Source organism: Silene latifolia, unplaced genomic scaffold (assembly GCF_048544455.1).
Source record: "Silene latifolia isolate original U9 population unplaced genomic scaffold, ASM4854445v1 scaffold_88, whole genome shotgun sequence".
Lineage (NCBI taxonomy): Eukaryota > Viridiplantae > Streptophyta > Magnoliopsida > Caryophyllales > Caryophyllaceae > Silene > Silene latifolia.
Genome location: NW_027413793.1, coordinates 288,646 through 308,979, shown reverse-complemented (window position 1 = coordinate 308,979; position 20,334 = coordinate 288,646). Strand labels below are relative to the sequence as shown.

Below are 20,334 nucleotides of genomic sequence, written 5' to 3'. Positions count from 1 at the left end.
TCTGGTTAAGTACTCCATACACAAGACAAATATAAGGGGGGAAATGGGGTCACCCTATCTAAGTCCTCGCTTTCCTTGAAAAAAACCAAAGCAACTTCCATTTAAATTCAGAGAATAGGATGTGGATTGAATGCAGGTCATGACTTTTTGTGAAAAATTATCCGAGAATCCCATGCCTTCAAGCAACTGAGCTACAAAACTCCACTCAACAGTATCATAGGCCTTCTGGAGGTCAATTTTGAACAAGCATCTTGGTGACACTGCTTGTCTATTATACATCTTGACTAAGTCCTAGCATATCAGTATATTCTCAATAATGGATCTGCCTTTGATGAAGGCTCCTTGGTTCTCACTAACAAGATCTGGTAGCACCATAGATAGCCTATTGCATAGCAATTTGGAAATGACTTTGTATAGCAGGTTACAACAAGCTATGGGTCTAAACTGTTAAACAGTTGTAGGTCTCTCACATTTAGGAATGAGTGTGATAGTGGTGGCATTAATCTGCTTAAGAAGCTTACCATTAGAAAAGAAGTCTTGAATAGCAAAGCAAACATCATTCCCCACAATTTCCCAGCTATCCTTGAAGAAGCCACTGGTGTATCCATCAGGACCTAGAGATTTGTCAATAGGTACCTGGAAGAAAGCTTCTTTCATCTCCTCTATAGTGACTGGCTTATTCAGTATCTCCTTATGTACCTCAGTGCAACAGTTGCCAGTATTAATCACTTGCTGTCTCACTTTATCAGTAGCCTTTGAAGTACCTAGCAGTTCCTGATAGTAACTTAGGAATGCATTCTGAATGCTCTGACTGGTGGTACAGAGTTTACCTTGATGATCTTCTATCTGAGTCACTTTGTTAATAGAGCATCTCTTCTTAATGGCCCCATGGAAATAGGCAGAATTAGCATCACCATCCTCCAACCATTGTGTTTTAGCCTTCTGTCTAAGGTAACTTTGCCTTGCATCATTGAGTACCTTAAAAGATTTCAGAGCTGTGATCTCCTCCTGGATAAGTTCAGCATTAAGGGGATCATCTATCAAAGCACCCTGAATTTTCAACACTGACTGTTCAGCAAGAATTGCAGCATTCTCTACATCTGAAAAGCACTCCTTATTCAATTATTTAAGTCTCCCCTTCAAAGCTTTCAACTTCCTAGTGATACAGTACATGGGATACCCTTCATATATCTTTTGCCACTCCTCTTGGACTGTAGTTAGGAAAGAAGAGGCCTTACTCCACATGTTAAAATATTTGAAATTAGTTTTCCTAGTGACAGTCAACTGGCTATCATTCACTACACAAGGGCAGTGCTCAAAGTAGCCAGCAGGATGGAAATGAGCAGTCAAATTAGGAAAACGTTGTAGCTAGTCCTGATTAGTCAAGAACCTGTCAAGTCTACTGTATACCCTTGTCTGTGCCTCCTGTTTATTGGTTCATGTATCGAACGCACCAGTAGTGTGAATATCAGTCAGTTCACAAGTAGCAAGGCAATCAATAAAATCATCCATATCACTCTGTTTTGTATTACCCCTAAGCCTCTCTAGAGGGGTAATGACTGTGTTAAAATCACCTGCAACCACCCAAGGTCCAAAGAATAAAGACCATGAATAAGAATCAGTTTCTTCCATAAGTCTCTCCTCTCCAAACCATCATTAAAGGCATAGACCATTGTAATATAAAATTGTTCCTGAGAGCATCTCTCAGTAACAAGAGCATGCACAAACTGAGCATCATACTGTAGAACAAAAACATCAAATAACTCAGCCTTCCACAAAAGCCATACCCTACCTCCTTTGTGATAAGAAGCATTAGTAGTCACACTCCATCCATCAAGCATAGTAGCAGACACACTTTGAGTTTTATTAGAACTAATTTTAGTTTCTAGCAGGCCAAACAGGCCAACACCTTTATTATGCAAAAACCATTTCACATTATTCTGTTTATTTACACTATTGAGACCTCGCACATTCCAAAAACCGATATTATGCATTTATTTTGGGAGAATCAAGGTCACCATTTTGTCCAATACCCACCTTTGGTGTGACTGGACCCTCTGCAGCTTCTCTATAAGATTTCTCAGGGGTAATTAGAGAAGTACTAGCACTCTCTCCTTTAACTGGTTGCTGAGTTCTAACCAGAGAATTGAGCTTAGTGCTCTTATCTGAAGTGCTTACACTTCCTGCTACTTTCACAGGTCTCCAAACCTGTACTGTCTGCACTGGCTTTTTCTGTGATTTCATGTCTTTTCGACAGTTAGAGACCTCATGTCCTATCCCCTTGCATTTAATACAAACTGAAGGCTTCCACTCATACTCCACACAGAGGGACACAATGTTACCAGTCTCATCTTTAAATCTGACCTTGGATGGAAACTTGTTGCCCACTGTCAATTCAACCATTACTCTGGCATATCCCAGACGAGTTTTATCCATTGTAGCTTGATCAGACTTCTGATATGTACCCACCAATCCTGCAATGGCAGGCAAGCATTTACCCCAAAACCTTAGTGGTAACTCATGGATGTGAATCCATGCAGGTACATCCTTAATGTTCTCTTTTGTTAATTCAACGTCAGCAGTCCAAGCTCTTACAATAAGAGGTTTGTTATCAAACATGAAGTGCCCTGCATTCAAGACTGCCTCCTTATCTGTAGCTTCCTTAAAACGAACCAAAACTATCCCATTTGGCATAAAAGACACTTTATCAATATTATGTTTAGACCAAATACGTCTAAGGAAACCATTCAAGATCTCCCATGGAGGGTTTACACCTAACATAAAGCAATAAATGGCATTATTCCAATACTCTACCTCATCCTGTGTATCCTCTTTGGAGAATTGAAGGAGACCTTCATCAGTATCCTCTTCATCATCATGTATAACTTTTTTCTTTCCACGTTGAGTAATCCACAGGGAGTTCTCCTTTTCCAAATCATCTTGAGTGGCGTCGACTTCAACCACTTCAGGCGTGTCAGTAACATCTGTCACCTCTAAGTCATCGTCAAAATTAAGCCCAGGGACACCATTCACTTCCTGCATGCTCTTCGTTTTCACAACTTTATCCTCAGTAGGTCCACGTTGCTTTACATTATGTTGTTGTTTCACATGTTTTCCAGCAGATTTCAACACAGGCATCATCCTTGCATGCTTTGATTTCGTTTTATTTGAAGAATTACGTGCCATAATGTTGAAATTCAAGCAGCAATTAATGCCCTAGTTGAAGAGTTTAATGACTGCGTAGGGTTCATCTCTCTCTCTCTCTATCTCTAGGGTTTTTTTAAAGATATATCTTTTTATTGAATTTCTTTATTATTTATGTTCTTTATTTAATTATGTCTAGCTAATTCCTTTAATATGTTAGGATTAGGGAAGCCATGGTAGCAATATGTTAGGATTGACATGATTAGATTAGTTTTGCGATAAGAATTGTATTAAGCAATATAATTGTGATTAGGTTGAATGAATGCATGCAGGAGACCGATTTATTTAGTTACCCCCGACCTGGATCGAAAGATTGGAAGGGAAGGCTGGCTTAATTACAATAGGTGATACCTAATTAGGGCGAAAGCTAAGTTAGGGAGACCCTAGGGCGATTAGAGACCGAAAGGGTATAATCGTAGGTTTAAGAACCGAAAGGTGACGACCTCGCTCTTCTTATCAATAATTTAATCGACTCAGTTGACCCGATAGTGTAGCTGCCACGGTAGACCGATTCCTAGCATATTTCTCTCTTTTATCTGATTTCTCCATTATTTTCTCTTATTCATTTCCCTCTTGCTTTAATCTCTTTAGTCTAGTCAAAACATTTCAAACCCCCAATTGTGACATCAGACAGACCGAATAGACAAGTGAATAGTGACCGCCTCCCTGTGGAGATCGACCCTACTTACCGCTGACTTTTGTTAGTAGTAGCTATGTATTTATTTTTGGTACAGAAACGACCGTATCACTTGCTAAGAAATCGATTTTGCCCACCAAGTTTATTTGCCAAGATGCCTTGACCAAATTGGGTGTCCTTGAAAGAACCAAGAATTTCTTTGAATCTATGGGGTTGCTTACATTGTTTAATATGCAAGAATCAACCTACCCCTCCCTCACCTTGGAATTCCTAAGTTCATTGAAAGTTACAAAGGTGGAGACTCGAACGAATATTGAATTCCGCCTTGAGAATGTGGATAGCAAGATGTCCTTTAATGAGTTTGGCAAAGTTTTCGGTCTTGATAATGACTCGCCTTATGTGAAGAAACCTTCAACAAAATATGATCTCGCCCTTTTGTGGAAAGCTATTACCGGGAGGAAATTCGAATCCTTCCATGAAGGTCGTGCCCTTTATGTTCACCACCCGGGCATAAGGGTGTGGCACAAGGTTGTGTGAAATACTCTTATTGCTAGGAAGGGGACTAATCATTTCACCGAACTTGATTTCATCTATCTCGAGTCAACCTTGAATGTCGATAGGAAGTTCAACAAGAAATACAATATTCTTCAACTTTTAATCGAAAGGTGGCTTAATATCGATCATGGCAAGGAAGGTGCGGCCTTTATAGTAAATGGGGGATTGGTAACATGGTTGGCAAAACACTTCAACCGGAATTTCAATAAAGATGACACTTATAAGCCGGTTAAGGGGGGTCACCTCATTGATCTAGCCACTATGGTTCACAAATTCCATTGGGTCAAGAATGACACCCTTGACAACAAATTTGAGTGGCTTACAAAAGATGCCAAGTCCTTCATTCTACCGAACAAAATTTGCCGACTCAATGTCCGAAGCCCAAACTATCTTCTTCCACTCTCCGAGGAAGCCGAGTCCATAATGCAACAACATAGGGAGGCCATTGTCGAGCCCTCCTCCTCTATTATCACTCCACCCTACCCGTTCACCTACCAAGAATTCCGACCCGAAAATGTTGAGGTGGGTAACGATTACTTGACTCTTTTCATGCAACAAATGCATAAGCAAGCCCATGAAGATCTAGTCAATGCATATAGAGCTCAATATCCGCCCCTTTTACACCTAGCTAGGCAAGGACTTCTTGACCCATCATGTCCTTTGCCTAATTGGGCGGATAGGGAAGTTTTTTTCCTAATGCTCCTAGGGATGCTAGCATGGGTAATGAGGAGGTTGTTGTTGAGAGTGGTGAAGAAGAAGATGAAGAAGGTGAAGAAGAAGAGAGAAGTGAGGAAGAAGAAGAAGAAAGCTCAAGTGATAGTGGTAAAGCCTTCGGGTCTATGGAGGTAGATGATGATGATGATGCTAGTGTGGAAGTTGGTGATGATGATGGAGATGATAGTGATTTCGCTATGAGCGACGATTGAGGATTAGCAAGCTTTTTGGAGGATGTCACAATACATTGTGAGTTTCCTACACCTCCTTTAGCTTTGTTCATTTCTCTTGTTTTTAAATTTTTATGTTGATCATGAGTTTGAGTCCTAACAACACTTAGAGGACTCCCACCTCGATCCCATTGAGGTGTCTTTTATTGTTCCCACCATAAAAAATCCAAAATGACAAATTTAGATTCATGCATAGCATTCTTGTGCGTGAACTCCCCCATTTTTGACATTAGCAATAGTGTCTCATTTGGTTTGGGGAAGTTCAAGCATATGCATTGGGAGTTAATTCAAATTATGCTCTCCAACCAAAAAAAACAAAAATTCATGCATCATATAGTATAGTGTAGTTTTGCATCACTTGTTTATATGTCATATAGTTTGCATTTAGTTTAGAAATCATGCATTTTCATATAGCTTGCATAATTTCCTATCGTATTGGCCATTGAGGACAATGCCCATACTAGTGTGGGGATGGGAAATTCTAACATGACTTTCAAAACAAAAATGATAAAAATTGAAAAATACAAAAACATGTCTTTTTATTTCATAAACATAAAAACCATAAAAATTTGAAAATTTGAAAAACCCAAAAACATGTTCATTTCCTTTGTAGTGTAGTTTTGTGTATATATTATGTTTGTATATATTGTGTTTGTCTATCCTTTTTCACATTGATCGACTACGCCATATCCGAGACATGAGGATATTGAAGACCGCATGGTATGATCTTTCCAATCTCCTTTTTCCTCTTTATGTTAATGACTATGTGGCTTTATTTTGATTGATGCGGTATAAACAATGTGATTATAGGATTGCATTTAGATTATTTGGCATACTAGTTGGTAGAAGCATACGCATTAGAGTTGTATATATATTAGTTGCATCATGGCATGTAGTTTCATGGTTAGAATTTTTTTGTGAAAATGCCTATTTGGGAAGCTTGACAAGTGTATATAAGGCCCTTGTAGATACTTTTTCTTCTTAAGACTTTGCTTGTTAGAATACTTGTAAAACACCCTAGGATGTGTCATGCTAGTATCCTTTGACCCATGGATTAAGGCCTAGTCAATAGTACCTCGTGGTGTGATAACTCCTTGGCTATCGTTTATTCCAAGGTGACCCTTGAAACCATGCAACCATCATCCATATTCTACCACATTTTGTCATCAAAGGGAATGGGCACAAAAATTGTTCAAATTTGAGTTCAAGAATTTAAATGAAAGTCAAAAAGTTTGCAATTTGCATCAAAAGAAAAGAGGAGTAACAAAAATTAAAACTCCTATGCTTCAAAAATAAGCACCCTCACTACAAATGGGGTGACTTTGAAAATGTTCAAAAATAAAATGCAAAAAAAAGTTGAAATTGTCAAGTGTTGAAATGCCAAACATCAAAGAAATGGCAAAGAAATGTTCTCAAAAAGTCAAATGCCACAAATTGAGGGGAAAAACAACAACAAAAAGCAAACTCCCACATGAAACTCAAATACTATTGATCCATTTTCTATCGTATCCACTTTTGTGCATGGTAGAGAGGGGACGACCCTTCTTCTTGTCTAGGTGATGAGTAGTATTTTAACCGTATTTTACCCCGCATTTAGACCTTATTCCGACTCGATTTTGCGTGCTTAAATGATTAAAAGGCTCATTTTATTTACTAATTTATAATAATTAGTCGTTTTAATTATGTTTCATAATTAGTCGGATTTTATATTATAATTAGTATTAATATCATTTTATTGTTATAACATGTAGGCAAAGAGGCAAAATGAAACAGAAATTGAAGAGCAAAGCGGGTTGAGACGAGTTGTTCAAATATGCACAAGTCAAAGTCAACCTTTGACCCACCTTTTGCATCACTTCCCCTGCATCTCACCAACATCAATAATGGCAGCAACACCACCATTCACCTCCGTCTTCCTTCCTCATTTCGCCATTCACAAGAAACACCATCACCCACTCCATTTATCATCACCAAATTCAATTCATTCCAACAGCAGCAACAACTCAGTTAAACCCGACTTCATCTTCATCATCACCATTTTTCACTCACTTCCACCTCCATTAAACAGTAGAAACAATTCCGTTCAATCACCTTCACCTCACCGCCATTTACACCACCATTAATCTGCAAATAACAGCAACAACACCAATAAACCCGACATCATCATTTCAGCCACCATCAAACAACCAAGACAACCGCCATCAACAACTTCACCATTAGTGCATTCCCAGACGGTCCCTCACCGGTGGCCGGCTACCCGGCTCCCAACGCACAACAAGCACAAATTGTTCTCCCAGACGGTTGACCGTCTGCCACCCCCTCAACCGGCTGGGAATACCATCAAATTCCTCAAAGTTTCCAGAGAAATCCCAGCCGGTGCCATCACCGACCGCCGGGCACCCGGCTGGGACATCCCTTGCTGCTATTTTCTTCCTTCCGTCGTTTGTTTTGTCCATGTTTTGGATGTCGGTTGTTTTAAGTAATTAGAGTTATAGTTATAATTATTAGTATTATTATAATTAGTGGTAGTGTTATTAGAGATATTATTATTATTATTATTATTATTATTATTATTATTATTATTATTATTATTATTATTAGGAGAATTATTATTATGATTAGAATTACTATTATTATAATTAGTTCAATTAAACTTGTAATTAGAGGATCTATATAAGGTTCGTCTCTTATTTTTGGAGAGAGACCACACACTACTCATTAGAATTAGTTTACCTTAGATTTATTTTCTCTAGTCTCTCTATATTGTAACTCAAGAACCCTAGTTTATTTAATTTTCCTCTAAAATTTCTCCTTTAATTAAAGTTGCAATCTTTCTTCAATAATAGTTCAATTATTCTCTAGTTTATGCTAGTTCTTCATTTTCTCAATAGTTTACATTTAGTTTTGGGGTGTAATTTGAAGGAAGAAGATATCCATCCTCCATTTTTATTACCCAAGCTTGTTACTTTCCTCTTAATAGGTATAATTCTCATCTTTTATTCACAATTATTTCATTTGTTCACATTTATGTTCTTTACTTAATGTTTTCATTCAAAGTTTCTATCTTTATTATGTTTAGCATGTTTATGTTTGTATTGTTCCCTCTTATTGTTAGTTTTACATCCTTAAACATGTGTGAGTAGTTTTCATCTAGGGCTTAGAGGGATCTCGGGTCTATAATGGGTATGATTTTGGGTTAAAATTATGAGGAATTGGGTGTTTTAATGGTTGTCACTTTCTTGCACATGAAGTGTTTGTAGAATTGCTCCTATGAAAGTTTGAGTATTTTCTCACATGTTTGGTTATCTTGGTGTCTATACTAGTGGATGAACAATCTTGGTGTGTAGACTATTAGATGATCTTTGTGTATGTGTGTGACGAGATTTAGTTAATCACATGAAAGTGGGTTAATGAATTTCTAGATGTCCTAAGACATTAGGCATAATTCCTTGACTATTTGTCTCCCATTTCCCATATTCACCTTGTTTCATGCCCAATGACCCAAGTGAACCCGAAAGCTCTAGTCTTTCTCATATTGATCAATTACAATTTTATTTAGTTTAATTTTATATCTTATTCGCATCTTAGTTTACAATTTAATCAACCTCTTTCATTTGTTTGACTAAACTAAAGACTAAAACGGACTAAGTATACACCCCCGCCATCTTTGTGTTCGACACCCGACTAAATACTACTTTTAGTTGGGTTTTATAAATTGTTTTTGATTGGGAAATGACTGCAAATCCCTATATCAAAATGGCGCCGTTGCCGGGGATGGCGTTAGGTTATGCTTAGTTAGTTAGAGTCTTAGGCTTAGTCTTTACTTGTTGTTTGCTTGTTTGTGTAGTTTGTGTGCTTCTTGTAGAGTGTGTGTGAGTTTTGCCTTACCCTAGTGTGTAAAAGCACTAGGAGTCTTACGGTTTGTCAAGTTGTATGCCTAGGAGGAACCACCAAGCTTTGCTCTTTGACTCCGATCCCGAAAGGCTTTTTAGAGCCTTAAGGAATAGGACCATTGCAAGGGTTAGAACCTCTTCTCAAGCAACCATAAACCAAGCAAATTCACCCACCCAACCTCTCATTGAAAACACAACACGACAACAACCAAACAACATCATTGATCACCTCCTAGAAAATCCTTTCTACAATTTCCAACTCCCAAATACTCCACCTCAAACACCACCCCCTCATATACCAAATCTACCACCAATGGCTTTACGTGACCATAACCGTCCTAACCACAATGATGCTTGTGACCCAATTAATTTTGGCGCCTTGGCTCCCAACAACTTTGAGATCCATCCCGCCCAAGTCGGGTTGATTGAGAAGGATTTGTTCGGGGGGCATATTGAAGAGGATGCCCATGCTCACCTCCGGAAGTTTAAGAGGAAGGTTTCAATGATGAAAAAGAATGGGGTGTCCGAGGACACCTTGAGAATGATGTTGTTTCCGTTTTCATTGACGGGTAAGGCGGACCGGTGGTTGAACATTCACCCCCCGGATACCTTCACAACATGGGATGCCTTGGCTAAAGCATTCATGGCCAAATATTACCCTTCATCAAAGACCGCAATGCTCCGTAATGAGATTCATACATTTCAACAAGAAGACGGGGAGTCTTTAGGTGAAGCTTGGGACCGATATCAAGACTTAATAGCAAGTTGTCCCCGTCATGGAATCCCGGAATGGTACATCACTCAAACATTCTTTCAAACTTTGCTACCAAGGACTAAGGAGATGGTAAATTCCTCCGCGGGGGGAGGATTTGATCACTTGAATGATGAAGAAGGCACTACTCTAATCAAGAAAATGGTGGACTCCGAGGCAAACTATGGCACAAGAGTAAATGTATTGAGAAGAAGTAAGCACCCTCCCGAATTCTTAGTGAATGTGGATACCAATGCTAAGCTTGATATGCTAACCAAGAAGCTTGAAGAGTTGAGTAAGAAGAAGTGGTCGGACTAAATCTTTTCGGTAACTTGTCGTTAGAAGCACCTAGACCAAAACACAATTTATAGCTTCACAAACAACTCTACAATTAGTAAAGAGGCAAGTAAAGGTCGGATCCCAAGGGACGGGAATTGAGATGAGATTTCTATTGAAACTAGTGGTGTCTTAGGGGTGTCACAATTTGGGTTGATGTAGAAGGTCACTAAACTAAATAGGAATGAAAGTAAATAAGCAAGATGAATTGAAAGGGTTCTAAACAATTGATAAAAAGCACTAGGGTGTCATGGGGTCATAGGGGAATCATGGGAATTGATCATACAAACATGTTCTCAAATTATAAGCAAGCAATTATTGTTGTGATGGATTGAGTTGGGTTATATCTTACAATCCTAGGAAAGTTTGGGTCCCGGAGCCGAATCGATTTGATTGTACAACACCTACAAGTCGACTTAGTCTTCCCTACTCAACAACATGCATGGTCTAATGAGACTCGAGTTGGTTTATGTCTTACAAGTCCCATTGAAAAGATAGGTGATGGGTAAAAAATGCAAGGATTCATAGGCTCGCATTTCATCAAACATAACATGTGCATGAGTTGAGATCAAAACAAGCAAGCAAATAAACCATGAAAGCATATTAATTTAAGCATGAATCATTCCCCATGTTGGTTTCCCCTAATTACCCATTAACCCTAGCTAGGTCGCTACTCACTCATTATCATGTCGATCATGCTAGCAAGGTTGTCAATCATACCAACAAAATGAAACATGATGAACAAATGAAAGTAATTAACAATAATTAAAAAGGGATTAAGAGAATTATACCTACTAATGATTCCAATAATAAAGCAAAGAATAAAAGAAGTACTTGATGCTTGATTGAGAGGCCCAATAATAACCCAAATAATCTTCAATTACCCAAAATAAAGGATGAACAAAAGAGAGATTAAGAAAATAAAACTTGTATTAAAACTTGATTAATTGTTGATTGCAAAACTAAAGAGAGATTTGATTGATATTAACTACTCTAATAATTGATAAGAAGAACATGCTCTTCTAATTAGACTAATGGGGTATTTATAGTGGAAATTAGGTGGATGCATTAGGGTTAACTAAGGGCTAAACTAGTAATTACACTTTTTAGATTTGAGCAGGGAGACGCCGGTATTTTTCGAAGGAAGGGCTTCTTTCTTTGAAGCTTGAAGAAACGGATTTGTGCTGGATTGGAATCCGGGCGGATTGGTGTCGGGACGGGCGGATTCATCAGCCTCTGCCCGGGCGTCTTCAAGGGAATCCGGACGTCTTCTGGGCTTGCTGCCCGGGCGTCTTTGGGAGAAGACGGCCGGATTGTGGAGGTGGAGGACGGACGGATTCAGGACAATCCGCACGGATTGCTCCTCAGTCTTGTTTCTTCTTCTTTTCTTCCCTTTTCTTCGTAAAATCCTTGGGGATTTCCTTGGGGATGCAAGGATCTTTCCTCAACATTGCTCATCTACTATAATATGTACAAAGGCCTTCTAATCTTGTCTCTCCTTGATGCTTGGTCATTGAATTCAATCAATTTAGTCTCATTTTGCCATGAAAATGCAAGGTTTGCACTCCTTTCCTACCAAGGACACAAAACCTCAAAGAATATGCAAAACAAAGAACTAAAGACAATAAATGACCCAAATATGCACTAAAAAGCATGGGAACAAGGCTAATTCGGGGACTAAATATGTGCTAATTATGGTCACATCAAATATCCCCAAACCGAACCTTTGCTCGTCCCGAGTAAAGAGGTGACAAAGACTAGGACCATTATTTAAAGTAACCTAATAACATAGCCGATATGAGATAATTAGCGGGTCTCACTCCGCCCCTTCAACTCACAACAAGACAACCATGAGGTAGGATGCCTTCTTGCAAGGCAAGGTGGGTCTTGCCAAAATGGCGACACATCCAAACATTAAACACACAAAATCAAATAATGGATGCATCTACAAAAGGAATAGCCACTTCCTCATCAAGTGGCGGAGGCAACTAAAAGAGAACAAATTTAAGAGCATATAATCCTCCACAAATACTAGTTCAACAAATTACTAAGGCTAAGAGGATAGCACTAAATCACCTCCAAATGGTGTTAAACTAGACTACTTTCGTCCTCAATTTCCAAATGCTTTCGTCAAGAGCGATCGGATGGTTATGGAATGATGATCCCTATGATGCTAGTGGCATATGACATGACAAGTCTCGAATTCTCTATAAAAGTAAAGGTCATGGATCGTCCCATGCTGGACAAAGTGGCTTGACAAAAAGGCTTTTTGGGAATGAAATGCTCAAATCGTTATAAACAAGGGTGGATATGACTAGTATTCAAAAATTGACCTCATTCAACTTTCACATTTCAAAAATTAGAGATGGGGTTTGTCCCTTCCGGGCTAGTGTCCTTTGCTTTCGCCAATCGCTTATTAGGCAACCGGTTAACCTCTAGACAATAGCTTTTCGGGGTGATAGTCACTCTGTCTCTAGGCGGTTGAATTCACAACCGTGTGGTGGCCCAATTCAATGGATCCCTCTCCAAAGCACATCGAAGTGGTACGCCTCCATCAAAACAGCTAAATTTCTCAATATTTCAACATTTCATAACATTTGAGGTTTCCTTGGCAATAAATTACTTCCACATACAAAATCTTTGAAATGAGCACTTCAAACTTATTGATAGAAAATGTTTTTGGGTTGCCTTACCACAAGGTCAATCAAGGTCACCTAGACAAGTTAACCAAGTCCACATCGCATCACGGGGTTGGAATAGGTGACTCACATGCAAACCCTTGACTAGGCTTTGGGTCATGGGTCAAAAGACACTAGTATGACACAATCTAGGGTGTTTTACAACCATTCTAGTAGGCAAAGTCTTAAGTTGAAAAAGTATTTGTAATGGCTTAGTTGCTCTTGTCAAAGTTCTCAATTAGGCACTTTTCAAAATATTTCATCTAAATGCAACTATATGCCATGATGCAACTAATATATACATCCTAATGCAAGTGATTCTACCAACTAATATGACATATAAACTAAATGCAAGTCCTAAGTTCACATTGTTGTACCGCATCAATCAAAATAAAGCCACATAGTCATTAACATAAAGAGGAAAAAGGAGATTGGAAAGATCATACCATGCGGTCTTCATGATCCTCATGCCTCGGATGTGGCGTAGTCAATCAATGTGAATAAGGATAGAACAAACACAATATATACACGACTACACTAAAAAGGAAATAAACTTGTTTTTGGTTTTTCCAATTTTCAAATTTTTATGATTTTTTTTCAAAATTTTTCAATTTTTTTGGATTTTTGAATAAAGTTAAGTTAGAATTCCCCATCCCCACACTAATATGGGCATTGTCCTCAATGGCCAAAATGATGGGAAATTATGCAAACATGATGCATGATTTCTACACTAAATGCAAGCTACACTAATCTACACTATATGATGCATGGTTTTTGTTTATGACGGAGAGGATAATTTAGATTACCTCCCGTTGTGTATGCATTGAACTTCCCAAACCGAGTTAGACATTATTGCTAATGTCCTAAGGATGGGTGTAGTTCATACACACACTATGCAATGCATGAAACAAATTTTGTCATTTTGGATTTTGAAAGGTGGGAACAATAAAATGAGAACACCTCAATGGGGCCGAGGTGTTAGGACTACTCCAACAATGATCAAGATTAATAAAATACAAGTTAACAAAACACAAACTTCTTTTCATGAAACTTTGAAAATTAAAGAGAGGAGATGAGGGAACTTCACTTAAACTTAGGTGGGTGCCTCTCGCCCGCTCCACCTAGCTATGAAATAATCCTCTAGAGATCGGCATCATCTCCTTCTAGATCGTTATCCCATATCTCTTTTGATGCATCACTCATACTCGGGTCCATGAACTCGTCCTCTTCACTTTCGAGCTCCATCGTGTCCCCTCCGCAAGAATTGTTGCTTCCCTCCTCTTGTCTCCCGTTTGCTCCTTCATTTGCCCTCTCCGAATTGAGGAAGAGTAGGTCCATTTCAGCCCATGAGGGAAATGCTCCTTCCTCACTAATCTTTCCCTTTTGAACCATATCGTGGTATTGAGGATAGAGTGCATAGTAAATGTCCACGTTGGTTTCGTATTGGCAGAAGTGCAAATCTTGTAGAATTCCCGTGACAAAGTCGTCACGGGGAAGGATGAAGGGGTTGGGATGGTTATACGGTTGATAAGGAAATGGGTAGGGAGGCACTTTGATCTTCTCATCTTGGGATTGTTGCTCTTGTTGTTGTTGGGTATTTGGAGGTGGTGCTTGTCTTGGTTGGGTTGGGTTTGGAGGGATGAGGTAGGATGGGATTGGGGCTAAAGGTCCTCTTCTCGGGGAAACTCGTGGTAGGCCGGTCATTGGTAGATATATCGGATCACTTCCTTTCGTTAACCACTTGATCCGCTTATCAACCCCCTCAAGGGTTATCCAATGATGATGAATGAGAAGAAGATCTTCATTTATCCTCGTGTTTCCCGAAAGTGGAGCATACTCATTATTCTCGTTGAATCTCGGATTGAAATGCTTCGCAAGCCTAGTAATGAGTCCTCCATTCACAATGTGTTTCATCCCGTCATCATCACCATTCCTAAACTTTGCCCATTTCTCGAGTAACACTAACGGTGCGTTGAAGTGGTACGCACTTCTTCCTTGAATATTGAGGTAGGATTCCATAAACACAAGGTCAAGTTGATTCACTATGGCCGGATCTCGGCGAGCAAGTAGAATGCCCGAAAGGAATCGATAAGTAAGCCTCAAGATAGGATTTTGGATATGAAAAGCGAGACATTCCTTGGTGTGTATGAAATCCCGGCCGGTCATGGCCCTCCACAAAGGTTCAACACTATACTTCTTTGGCTTCGATGTCCGGGTAGGCGAAACATCGAGGCCGAGCACATTTGCGAATTCTACAAGGGTCATCATCCTAGGAACATTCTCCAACCTAAATTCTATGCATATTGTTTTGTTCAAGGTTGTAATCTTCAAAAAGCTCAAAAATTCAAGCACAAGAGATCGATAAGTTTGTTCATACATGCGAAAAAGGGTGGAGAGACCAAATACTTCAAAGAGAGCTTCCACTTGGTGATAAATCCCAAGTTTCCTCAAGGTATCATGACATAAAAACTTAGTGGGAAGAATGTTCTTACGTAGAAGCCGGTGGAAGACTAGTCTTTGCACATCATTGACAAATTCCACATTTGAGAAGTCATCAAGCCTTGTAAGATCTACAATTTCTTCATGCTCCCTTCTTAATGTGTTGACATGGGAGGTAGAAGAACTTCCCCTCATCCTTGGTCTTCTCCCATTCCTAAAAGAGGATCTCCTTGGTGCCATTCTTTGCTTATTGAGCTGGATTCTTTTGATTTGTGAAGGAATAAAGATGCTCCTTGTTGCTTGAGTGTTGCCTTTAGAAACCCTAGAAAATTGGGGCTTTTTTATTTTGTGGGGTTTAAGAGTGATTTGGATAAGCATGGGAGTCATAAGGAGGTGGGTTTTATAATGCAAGAGGAAGGAAGGGTGATGTGTCACTAAATGTGTGGTGGGGTGTAATTTAATTAAGAAAAGATGGGTCAAATCACCGTGGGAAGACGGGCGGATTCGAGCAGAAGACGCTCGGATTCAGGCTTCTCGGGACGGGCGTCTTTAAGAGAAAACGGCCGGATTCACTTACAGGGAATTTTCTTCAAAAATTGACGCCACGAAGACGGGCGTCCCGAGCATAAGACGCTCGGATTCTTTCTTATCGGGACGGGCGTCTTCTTCTGAAAACGGGCGGATTCCTTTCCAGCGATTTTTCTTGAAATGCACAGGTGGAAAGACGGGCGTCTTTCCGCGAAGACGGCCGGATTCTTCAGGACGAGCGTCTTCTCTTACGAGACGCTCGGATTCTCCTTCAGTCCCAAAATCTTCAAATTCTCAGCTTAGCAGGACGGACGGATTCTTCCCAGGACGCCCGGATTCCAGCAAGTCGGCCGGATTCCAGGGAACACGCACGTGTTCAAGCTGTGAATTCTTCCTTTGACTTTCTTTCCTCTCTTAGATGATTCCCCACACTTGAAAATTGGTTCCTTCCTTCATTAAAAATTCGTTAGTGACCCTCCCTCACTTACTCTCATGAAAAGAGCTTATGCTTATTATTAAAAGAAATGCAATAAAATTATAAATACAAGTTAGAGGGTTAGTATATTTACAAGTGGTGGTTTAGGGAGGACTCCACCAAACTCTCCCTTTGATGGTTCTTTCAAGGATGAGAAGGCCCGAGGTAGGTGACCTCGACTTCTCCAATGAACGCTCCTTCATAGTATGGTTTCAATCTTTGACCATTGACTTTGAACTTGCTTCCATCTTCCGCCTTGAGTTTTAAATCTCCATATTTTCCAACTTCGGTTATCACATAGGGACCCATCCATCTAGAGTTCAACTTTCCCGGAAAAAGTCGGTAGCGGGAATTGAATAGAAGGACTTTGTCCCCTTTGTGCAAGGCCTTTTGTCTAATTCTCTTGTCATGGAGTAATTTCGTTCTTTCTTTGTATATCTTTGCATTCTCATAGGATTGTAGTCGGAATTCCTCCAACTCTTGAATTTGAATCATCCTCTTTTGACCACTCAATTTGAGATCAAGATTAAGTGCTCGGATTGCCCAAAAAGCTTTGTACTCCAATTCGATTGGCAAATGACATGCTTTTCCATAGACAAGCTTGTAAGGGGAGGCTCATATGGACGTCTTATAGGCCGTCCTATAAGCCCAAAGAGCATCATCGAGCTTTGTGCTCCAATCTTTCCGAGTCTTGTTCACAACTTTCTCAAGGATTTGTTTGATCTCTCTATTTGAAACTTCAACTTGACCGCTTGTTTGAGGATGATATCCCAAGCCGGTTCTATGTTGAACACCATATTTGGTCAAAAGAGATGCAAGTTTCTTCTCATGGAAATGTGTTCCTCCATCACTTATGATTGCTCTAGGAACTCCAAATCTTGGGAAGATTATCTTCTTGAAGAGCTTGGTGACCGTTTTTGCATCATCATTTGGAGTGGCAATTGCCTCCACCCACTTTGAGACGTAGTCTACGGCCACAAGGATGTACTTATTCCCATTGGATGTCACAAAGGGACCTTGGTAGTCGATCCCCCAAACATCGAAGATCTCCACCTCTAGAATGCCCCTTTGCGGCATTTCGTTCCTCCAAGAGATATTCCCCGTTCTTTGGCAAGCATCGCAATGAATGATAAATTCTCTTGTGTCTTGAAACATTGTAGGCCAATAGAAGCCTGATTGAAGAATTTTTGCAACGGTCCTCCTTGCTCCATGGTGCCCACCGTAGGGTGATGAGTGACACCCTTCCAAGATTCCTTGGACTTCCCATTGAGGGATGCATCTCCGGTAGAGCCCATCGCTACACTCCTTGTAGAGGTTTGGGTCATCCCAAAAGTACCTCTTCACTTCGAATAGGAATCTCTTCCTTTGGTTGTGATTCAAATTTGGAGGGAGTACTTTTCCAACAATATAGTTAGCAAAATCGGCAAACTATGGGGTGATGTGCCTTTCGAGTTGTGTTTGAATGGCCATCAAAATATCGTCGGGAAATGAGTCATTGATCGGGGTTTCTCCATTTTCATCATGAAACCGGATCCTTGACAAATGATCCGCCACTACATTCTCGGCTCCTTTCTTGTCTCTTATTTCTAAGTCAAATTCTTGAAGAAGCAAAATCCATCTCAACAATCTTGGTTTTGCCTCCTTCTTTATCAAGAGATGTCGGAGAGCACGGTGATCCGAAAATACAATCACTTTGGATCCAAGTAAGTAGGAACGGAATTTGTCCAAAGCATAGACAATGGCAAGAAGCTCCTTCTCGGTGGTATCATAGTTTACTTGGGAGGGATCAAGAGTCTTGCTTATATAATAGATGGCATGAAGAGCTCTTCCTACCCGTTGGCCAAGAACCGCTCCAACGGCGTAGTTGCTAGCATCACACATAATCTCGAATGGTAGTTCCCAATTTGGAGGTTGGATGATCGGTGCCAAGATTAGTGCTTCCTTGATTCTATTAAAGGCTTCAACACACTCATCAGTGAAAAGGAATTGGGCATCTTTAAGCAAAAGTTGAGTGAGGGGTTTCGCTATTTTTGAAAAATCCTTTATGAAACGACGATAGAAACTCGCGTGACCGAGAAAACTTCTCACCCCTCGAACGTTCACGGGAGGTGGGAGTTTCTCTATCACCTCAACTTTAGCTTTATCGACCTCGATGCCCTTTTCCGAAATCAAATGACCCAAAACAATTCCTTCATTGACCATGAAGTGATACTTTTCCCAATTTAAAACAAGACTAACATCTTCACATTTTTGCAACACAAGAGAAAGATTATGCAAACATGAGTCAAAGTCCTTTCCATAAACACTAAAATCATCCATAAAAATTTCCATTATGGTCTCTAAGTAATCGAAGAAGACACTCATCATGCATCTTTGGAAAGTGGCGGGGGCATTACATAAACCAAAAGGCATCCTCCTATATGCAAAGGTACCATAAGGGCATGTGAAGGTGGTCTTATGTTTGTCATCCGGGTGTATAGGGATTTGGGAGAATCCCGAATACCCGTCAAGGTAACAAAAGAATTTGTTGGAGGCTAACCTCTCAAGCATTTGGTCAATGAATGGTAGGGGGAAATGATCCTTTCTTGTTGCGGAGTTTAATTTTCGATAGTCAATACACATACGCCAACCGGTGATCATTCTTGTGGGTATTAGTTCATTCTTTTCATTTGTCACTACCGTGGTACCTCCTTTCTTAGGTACCACTTGGACGGGGCTAACCCACAAAGAGTCCGATATGGGATATATGATTTCCGCATCAAGTAATTTCATAACTTCTCCTTTGACAACTTCTTGCATGTGGGGGTTCAATCTTCTTTGGGGTTGAATGGTAGGTCTATGGTCTTCCTCTAGATGAATTCTATGCATGCAAAAGTTGGGACTTATCCCCTTAAGGTCATCTAGACTATAACCTATAGCCTTCTCATGTTGTTTTAACACATCAAGCAATTTTCCCAATTGGTTCTCATCAAGTCTATCATTAACAATCACGGGTTTGGTCTTTGATTCATCAAGGTAAGCATATTTCAAATTTGGGGGAAGGGGTTTTAAAGTAGGAGTGTGTACCTCACTTTCCTCCTTTGGAGTTTCATTAAGAATTTGCTCCATCTCCATTAGACATTCCATTCTCATGGCATATTCAACTTGTTCGTCATTCTCATCAACCTCATCACATTCAAATTCCATGATGGGTTCCTCTTGCTCTTGAGCTTGTAAAATATCTTCTAGGATGGATTGCTCATCTTCTACGGGTTGACATGCTTCCACAAGGATGTTATGCACCAATACGGATTGTGCATGAGTAAGTTCTTTGTTAGCTAGAGCAGCCTCAAAAAGATCCACCTCCAATTCCCAATACATATTTTTAGCCTCACTTGCTTCCAAGGCTTCCAATGCTTGCATGGGGTCTTTGAAGAAAGGTATACTTAAGTGGTCCTCTACAAAACAATCTATAAGGTCCATCTTGCAAAATATCAAACAACTTGAAAACAATTAGAACAAACCTTGAGGAGTTTTACTTCCCCAAGGCAAAGAAAGACACAACTAATAACAATATAAGAAAATCTAAATCAAGTTAACACCGTCCCCGGCAACGGCGCCATTTTTGGTCGGACTAAATCTTTTCGGTAACTTGTCGTTAGGAGCACCTAGACCAAAACACAATTTATAGCTTCACAAACAACTCTACAATTAGTAAAGAGGCAAGTAAAGGTCGGATCCCAAGGGACGGGAATTGAGAAGAGATTTCTATTGCAACTAGTGGTGTCTTAGGGGTGTCACAATTTGGGTTGATGTAGAAGGTCACTAAACTAAATAGCAATGAAAGTAAATAAGCAAGATGAATTGAAAGGGTTCTAAACAATTGATAAAAAGCACTAGGGTGTCATGGGGTCA

The 20,334-nt window shown here is 39.8% G+C and overlaps 1 non-coding gene across 1 annotated transcript; it reads right to left on the bottom strand.

Moving 5' to 3' along the window:
• Positions 1–9,909: 9,909 nt before the first annotated feature.
• LOC141640568 (small nucleolar RNA R71) lies at positions 9,910–10,016 on the bottom strand. The gene has a single exon (XR_012543063.1). It is a non-coding gene; the product is annotated as a small nucleolar RNA R71 (small nucleolar RNA).
• Between the last annotated feature and the right edge of the window lie 10,318 nt (positions 10,017–20,334).